Source organism: Cygnus atratus, chromosome 13 (assembly GCF_013377495.2).
Source record: "Cygnus atratus isolate AKBS03 ecotype Queensland, Australia chromosome 13, CAtr_DNAZoo_HiC_assembly, whole genome shotgun sequence".
NCBI classification, from domain to species: domain Eukaryota; kingdom Metazoa; phylum Chordata; class Aves; order Anseriformes; family Anatidae; genus Cygnus; species Cygnus atratus.
The window spans coordinates 9249536-9258533 of NC_066374.1; positions in this window are offsets into that span (position 1 = coordinate 9249536).

Genomic DNA, 8998 nt, shown 5'->3' on the forward strand with positions numbered 1-8998 from the left:
ACACGAACAGATTACCTGGAGGTACAAATACAGTGAGGTAGGGGTGTTCGTAACTAACTAGTGGCTTTTAATGGTGGCTGAGTCATGGATTCTCCCCATGGCTTTGAAACTGCCAGCAAAACAGACTGCCAGGATTATGTGACATTTAATACAGTACTGCTGGTGGTATCAGTGCAGTGCCCAGGAACCTTGACAGTCACTCAGACTCTTTTGCCATAGGCGTGGGAAATCACTGAAGAAGATGGTCATTGCCCCAGCTTTAAATGTGTAATGAAAAAGAGATTCTTTGACATCATCAATGTTAGAGCAGCCTCCAAAGAGCACAAAACCATTCTGCTTTGAAACATATACTTGTTTTTGCAGATGCTGGAAAACAAGTAGTTTGGATTCCATACAAGGGAATGCCTGGTAATGAGTCACTTGTATAAAGAGAAAGTCAAGATGCTTTGTGTAATTGCTCAATGTCAGAAGAAAGCTATTTTAACACAGCTTAGCAAGTTGTGGATGTAAACCCCTCCTTTTCTGGCATCTCCTGAAAGCAGTGTATTACCTTGCTAACAGGCAAAATGCCATCCAAGCAGATGAGCTGAGGTAGGCAGCCAAAATAACACGGCCAGGTTCACCAAGTGTGTCTGTTGAGGTCAAAGCTCCTGGAAGTCAGAGTAACAGAAGTGCTGTGTCGTGAGCTTCTGGGGCTGCCACCTGCTAATTGGATAGACCGTGTCTGCCTTAGTGCTGATCAGAGCTAATGCCCGAGATCAAAAGTTAGCTCAGTGAAGATAAATCTGCAGTGTGAGAGAACTCATCGTGCAATTAAGAGTTACTGAAATATGGAATAAGCAAAGCAATGATGGCATGTATCTGTGTGGAAGTGTGTAGAGAGGCAAGATCCTGAGGCGCTCACTGAATCCGAACAGTTTGCCATACAGTTTAAAGAATATTAAAGGTCTTAATTTCTGTTTGAAGTTATAGGCTATAAAGAGCAGAGGAGGGAAGACTCCTGCAGCTAAACTGCATCCTTGCCAGCTATTCCCTATATATTAGAATTCCTCCCTCAGTTTCTCTAGAAATGGCCCCATGTCCCTAGGAGATACTACAGGATTTTCTGATTGCTGCACAATCTTTTCAGAGGTCCTTAGGGAATTAGCACATCATCATAAGGGCATGTAAAGACTGTTCTTATACCGAGGCAAAGCTAGCTCTGACTGCCGTCTTCTGTGGTATAGGGGACTCGGGCTGTAATAAAATCAGGCAGATTCCTGCCACAGAGGTAAGTGGGGAAACATACTGCTGGGGATACTACTTTTCCCCTCCAGCTTCAGTCTTGTCTTTAATCGCCAATGAAAATGTATTGTCTTAGATCTAAGTACCAGTTATCTCCATCTTGAAGGCCTCCTTCACTCAATAAGGCTGGGAACGTAGGAATCATATGAGCTGCTGAAATAACTGTTTCAGAAGCTTTCCATTTACAGTAATTTTTTTCCAATCCTCTTTCTTTCTACTCAAACACTTTGGGGAATATGGTGTGTAAAGGCTTTGGAAATAAAGTGCAATCTAACCTGGAAACATGGGGTAGCTTTATTTAAAGCAGGTACATGCACACACACCTCCTACACAAATAACCTCCTTTTTGCCCATGTGAAAAGAAATGCTGTCCTGGCATTTGCGGTCAGTGCGTCCTGTTTGCAGGTGTTACACGTTCGGGACACCCAGCTGATCCGCAGGGTAAGGCTGGAGGAGCCAGAAACCATTGTTTTCTGCTGCAGGACACCCTGGCAGGATAGAAGATGAACCATCCTTTGAAAGGCAGCAGCATGCTTGCACAGAGGCTTAGAGCCTCTTTTTAAGGTGGATAGTGTCAGAATAAGATCTACCATGAGCATTTCATGGCATGCCTGTGTTCTGCTACTGCGTTAGCAGTACCAGATGTAGCTTGAGTACTCTGACCCTTGATGGACTACAAGTGTGACGCTGCTTCCAGCTGTCTGCCTCATCTAGCTCTCCCTGAGCAGGCAGTCGGTAGCAGATGCCCACCCCAATGTGGGCCCAATGTCTCCTTGGGCTGCCCTCTAATCCTGACCCATAAACTGGCAGCTGGCTTATTGTCTGTCCCAAGGCATGGGTCTGTGCACCCCAGCTAGTGCCCCACATCACTATGACCCCAGTGAGATCCTGGTCCTGCCCAGGACCTCTGATACCTCCCATTTGTCCCTGCGATGAATGCCTTAGTGTGCAGGCACTTACTGTGACCCATTACAAACCAGTATGACCCAGCAGTGTGTCCTGCCCAGTGATCAGTGCCACAGCCCGACCAGCTCCATAAAGACACATTTTACTTGCACAGCCCTTTCCTGTTGTAACAAGCAACGTGACGTGGAGGGGCAGGTATCTCACTGACGTCTCAAAGACAGCTGCCTCAGCACCTCAGTTATAACATGCTGCACCCAAACGGCTCTGTGAGCTGAGCTGCATTTTTGGTGTTTTGTTTTACAGGTGTACCAAGTGCACTGAATTTTACAAAACCATGACCTGAGCCCTCTGCATAGTACTTATTAATAGCAGTCTCAGCCTCGGGCGCTGTGTGCTGCATACTAACAAGTTGTTTTCATCCTTCCAGGCCATGGGAACTGCCTCTGCGCGCGCCGGCATCCTCGTCCGCTCCTCGTGTGGTATTTGGAGCCTGCACGCAGCAGCTTGGCCTGACATGCTGCCTGCCAGAGCTTGAGGCTTGGGGCAGCCCATGGGGGACCTGCGGAGGTTTCGGTAGGTTACAGGTGATTGCACTTACAAGGGGAAAAAAGGAAGCCATCACTTGTTCAGGAGACTGTGTACAGGATTGGTGATAAGGAATATTTTTGCATTTTTTTTTTTTATTACTGTGCAGACACTTTTTTCATAATTTCTCTTTTGTCTTGAGGTGAGACGGGCTGCCCACTACTACACCAGCAATATGATGCTATAGAGCTGGCAGCCTTTCTTTCTCACAGCCCCACTATAAATGCAGGGCAAACAGGCAGGAAAGAAATGTGAAAAGGGAGGAAGTTGTACCCTTCTGTTTCCCTTCTCCCATTTTCTGCCTGCGTTTTTCCTCTTTTTTTTTTTTTTTTTTTTGTTGTTGTTGCCCTGGTACAACCAGGTACAACAATGCGGTACAACCCAACCCTCTGAGACTCAACTAGCCAAACCAAGACAGCTGCAGGCTGCAGTTAACCTGTGTAAACAGCAGTGAGAAGGTTTTGCTCAGGATGTGCTCAGTCAAGACATATCAGCTCTGATTTCTCTTCTATCTCTTCTTGTAATAATGACAAGTATTGCATGGTTTCTGCTCCATTGTTTGGGTCAAGAACACACTGTTTAATAGCCAATTATTTCATACCCTAAGGAAGTGTTGGGAAAGAAGCTCCTGGGAAGAGTGAAGTTGTTTCAGGAAATGAGACTAATGTTCAGCAGGTGAGATGTTTCCCTTTGCTCGTATTCGTAATATTGTCCCATCCCTGTGCAAGGCTGAAGTTGTTGCTATACAAGGAATGGTTCAGATAAAGCATAATAATTTTCCCTGATTTTTTTTTCTTCCTCACAGAAAGTGAAGGTTTAGCCAGGGCATCATGGCAAAATTCCAGTTAGGTAATTAAATTCTGCTTACTGAAAATTCCCTTTTCAAAATCTCTCCCAGAATACAACCTGCTATTCCTCTGAGCACTTTAAAAGGACTGATTCATTTTAACTTCACAGCTACCTGAATCCTGAAGCCTGCCAAAGTTATCCTTGACTTTCTAAACCAGAAAGCGCAGTTCCAGATGAAGCATCTAAAGCAACATTTCGCATGCTTCATTTTTGTTGTCTGAATTTATCTTTGGGTACAATTCACGCACTCAACCTGTGTACCAAGTGAGTCAGATTCTGCTGACTAGCAGGAGTAAACAAAATTATTTGCATGACAAAAGCAAATACTATTTAAAACTCTATTTTTATTAATATGTGGACTAGGTCGTGAATAAATCCAATTTGTGCATTGGATTTTACATGTGCAAAAATACAATCATGAAAAAAATGTTCAAAGATAATCTGAGGTGTGCGGTCTGGAAAAGCAATCCAGAATAGATGATCCGCAGTATAAATTACTGCAATTTATTTTTTTAATTTACTCATGCTGCTTTAATTTATTATTGTTTATTCATTTGATAGATGGCATTTAATTTCAGTATAAGAGCTTCGGGATGAGTGTTTGATGGTAATGGTGAAAATTTTATTCCTGGGCAGAAAGCCAGCGTGTCACAGCCATGTCCCACTTATGCCCTCCAAGCTGTATTTAAGTGGCCTTCTGCTGCCCTTGGGGTATGTTTTACACAGGAAGCTTAAAGCCTAATGCAGGCCTGCAGCTTGCTCACCAGCGTGAGGGAAAGACAGCTTTCCCGGTCTTCTGTTCTCTTCAGCAAGAAAATCAAATAACTGGATTACTGGCCTTGCAGTTGTGCTCAGCATAAATGGTTCAAAATCCCATTGTATTGAGCTTCTGAGGTGAAATGTAAATTGATAAAGAAAACAAATATATTGAATTGCTCTAATGTCAGTAGCATTCCTGTTACGTGTTTGAGTGGAGTGGCTGTGACTGGTCTTTAAACAGCTAAATATACATAAGACATCTGCTGCTAGGCTGTCTGTATGACAAAACAATATAGCAAAAAAGACCCACCCACAACAACCTACTAGAGGCACAGATTAATGCAGGTTTTCCTTCTTTGCTTATTTTCATCTTTGGAATAGAAAATGAAGGCAAACAGATAAATTCATTGCAGGGTTAAAATTACCTGAAGATCTATGCAGAACATGAAATATTGGGGCTGATAGTGCAGAACTTTATTGCTTTTTTCTGCTTACACCTTCATATACATTGACTTGAATTTCCTGCCCTCAGTCTATTTTTGTTACCTGCACATATGTTATATATTTATCTAGGGCTCAATTCTATTTGTTGCGTTGTGTTCATAAAGATATAATATCAGCTAAGACTGAGAGAAGCATCATAACACATTTTAGATCACTTTATTGACAATATTTTGCATATTCACACATACATACCATGATCCAAAAAATTTTGAGGCAAATCATTCAAATATGCAAAATAAACAAGTCCACGAGCAACTGTAGCTGAGATAAATCCCTATTCTTTACTTCTGTTGAGAAGGAAATTTCTCAAACAGGCAAGGATTTGATCCTTACATTTTATGTGAGTGGTTTCTCTACATGTTTCTTGTTACCATCCTTTTGTATTTAAGATGTGTCTATAGAGCAGTAAACAGCTATTGAAAAAAGGCTATCATCGTGATAGCATGTGCGTTTATTTCCCTTCACCATTTTGATGAATACAGCATGTACAGGGAGCAGAGGGGTGCAACCTCTGATGATGTAAGTTGGTAGCTCCTATGTTCAAGTGAAATTTTTTGCTGGCCAGATATCTGAATAGAATTTGTAATGGCTTGGGTTATTATAGAGAAAAACTCACTGATCAAATACACATTAAATTAAAATCTGAGATACATTTTTGTACCTTTTTGAGAATCTAGCACATGCTTTAGAGCATATTTGTGTTAATAAGATAACAAACACATAATGGATGTGGCACTTACCCACCTGAATAACATCTTCAAGTTAAAAAAAAAAAAAAAAGATTGATAAACAATGCATTCCATTAGTTCTCTCTTTAACAACTAATAAACTTCCTGTTCATTAAGTTATTACATGCCATTCCTCATCTTACAAATAGAACCCGTAATTCATTTTTTCCCAGAGCTGCACATTCTTTAAGTCTACAGACTAAATTACCAGAGTACATTTTGTCAATAACGCTTCTGTTTGGTGGGGGAAGGAGGGGGCAGCTAAGTAAAGTAATATGAAATGCAAGCCATTTTTTGTGTCAGAGGTCATTTATTTGCTTCAATATTGCATTTATTCTATTCGTGCATTCGCTAAACGATGATTATTATGGAAATCCCATGGTTAATCACTGTGCTACATTTAAAATGTTCCACATTTTATTGCAGACTGTTACACTTGTGAATCTACAGAGTTATCTTGGACAGTAAACTGTCCTTTTGCAATGAATTGCTGACAATCTATTAGTTCAGTTGCGCATTTACTGAAAGATAAAGGCTTTCTTCTGCGAGCAGTGGGAAAGCCACAGAGGCAAACAAAAATCATCCATATTCTGCAGTCCTAAACCAAAAGTATTGTCGTTTCTGAAGCCAGAAGAGCCCAGCACAGATGCAGGCAGCCAGTGAACCTTTCTGTGTGGGAAGTTATATGGGACTAATTTGTGTCCTAGACCAAGTTTCCAATGCTACTCCTCTCACCAGGGCTTGAAGTGGGATTAGTGTTCTCTGAGTATAATATATAGTATCTATTTGGAAACAAATACAACCTAGTGATAAAATGCTTGCCCGGGGAGTGGGATAGAGCGGTCGGGGTTCTTTGCAGCTTACAGTGATTTAAAACCACTTCTGCTGCCCAGAAAGCAGGCAATCAAGATGGGGAAAAAAGATGCAGCTGCCCATTTGCTCTCCCGGCCTGGCATTCAGCTGGATGCTCAGGTACGGGTCCCAGTGGGTACCCCATGAGAAAGCATTCCATGAGGAGGGGGTGCAGGAGAGAGCTGGGGGTGGTGAGGCAACGAGGCCATGCAGCAGCAGCTCCCATGCCCCCAGACCCCAGCACGTTTAGTTCAGGGCTGGGGGACAGACCCTGGAGAGCATCCAAGCACCTTCCTTGTGGAGGAGCTGCGCCAACCCTGGGGATGCTCAGAGCCTCTCCCATCTCTCCCCCTTCTCATTAGAAGCTGGAAGCTGTCTGCTTTTTCCCTTCAGTGAAAATGAGCATCCGTGAGCAGTCATAATTTTCACCAGAGGGAAAAAAAGCCCTCCCCCCACAACTGTCCCTGGGGGAATTAGATGGTTCAATTTGCTGCAAGCACACTAGCAATTAAGCATCACCTATATACGGGGACAGGCGCTAAGTCAGTATTAGTCTGAGTAAGGAACGGGATGAAAAAGATAAGCACTGAACAGGAGTAGTCAAGACTGGATGCTCTTAGGGGGATGAATAAATTTTTAACTGATCCAGATGTGTCCAAAATTCTGTATTGCATTACCATACTTGAATATCAGCTAGTACTTCTGCCCATTGAGTTTGTGCAACAAATCCATAGGCAATCATTGTCAATGGAAGAAATAATAGCGTCACTGGAAAGCACCTTTTTAAAAAGAAGAGTTGTAAAAGGGTGCTATTACAACAATACAATGGGGTTATGACAATTACAGACTGAAATATAAATGAGAGATCAATGAAAAATATAATGTTTTTAAAAAATTGAAAATTTAATAAATGAAAGGGGAACAAAAAGTTTCTTACTGATGCTTTTACCCATATCGTTCCTCTCTCTTGGTCTTAGCTTCATCCAGACTTGAACCCCACTGAGAATATGTCCTGACTTCACAGTATGGGAACCATGCTGCCTCGGCTATGTTATTGCTTTAAACTAACTTCTGAGGCACATAGAAATGTGCGATTGCTTCTGTGACAGCTCTCTAGACATGCCCTTATTGAAGCATTTGTAAAATTGGATTGATCTAGATAGCTAGATAGTGAAATATTCGGTATTCTAATTGAGTTTCTTTATCTACCATCACTCTTTATTGTGATTGTAGCCTGTGTAATTTGATTACCAATTTGTAACCTTAGCACATAATATATGAAAATTACCAGTCATCTGAAGACACTGGAAATGTTCAGAGGAATCGGAAAAGTAGAATGGGAGTTGTCGGCCTTCTGCCCACAGACATTAGTGACTGCTGGCAGCTGGAGTCTAGCCTCCAGACCTCTAGCACAATGTAAGTTCATTTAGACTAGCTGACACCTCCTGAGACCCTTACTCTGAACATACCTGGTATTTTTGGGCTTCTGCTTTATGTTCAAAAAAACCCCAGCCAACCCCTACCACCATCACCACCTTCACCACCAGCAAAAAAAAAAAAAAAAAGGCACAACAAAACATGATAATCTTGAAGCTTGTTGCTTTCTTTATCAGGGAAAGTTTTAATGAGAAAGTTTAACTCATTAATGTTATGTTTTGTACTAATTAGGTGAAAGTGTTTTTTCCTCTGCAAGCTGTTCCTGTTATCTGGAAGTCTTGAGCTAGGAGGTAGCATCCATAAATAGTGCTGGCTTACTTTAGTCTTTCTTATTTTTAAATTCAAATCTGTTATTGACTACTATAGCATTTATATTCTGTAGGCAGAAGTTAAAATAGACATTTAGGAGCTACATGCTGTTTCTATAGTTCCAGGACTGTGATACATATGCTCAACCTTTCTGCTATAATGTATGCTGTTTCAGTAGGAAGACAATTTATGATTCAAAATAATACATTTGACATGAGCGGTCTAGGTCACATCTAGCAACTTAAGCATGTATTCTTGCTTATTGTTATTCAAAACAAACAAACAAACAAAACAAACAAACAAAAAAAAAAACAAAGCTAGTTGAGATCACCATTCATTGCTGACATGCTGGCTATCCTTGCATGCTGGCTGTTTTTATTTTGCAGGCCTATCATGAGCTGCTGTGATCGTCTTTTTTTTTTTTTTTTCCGTCCTCTTTTTTTTCCTACTGACTGAATAAATTGCACGTCCTGGAGCTGGAGTGCTTGGTAAGCTGTAATTCTTGGCCATAAGACCTATATGTTTAAACTGAATGGTCCACTACCTGGAGGAGTGATGGCTTCTTTTATAACCCCCTTGTTCTGGTAGACGGTAAACCATTGCTATATACTAGGAAGACAGGGGCACGCTGACCATACTCGGGTCTTTCCCTGAGTTTTGCAGGTACTTCTGTCAGTGCTGTGGGGCTCCTCACAACTCACACATGCAGGTCCTGTCACAAGTCATGGTATTTTTTTCTCCAGACTATATATGTAATATTTGAACTCCAATAATTCCTGGTAGTG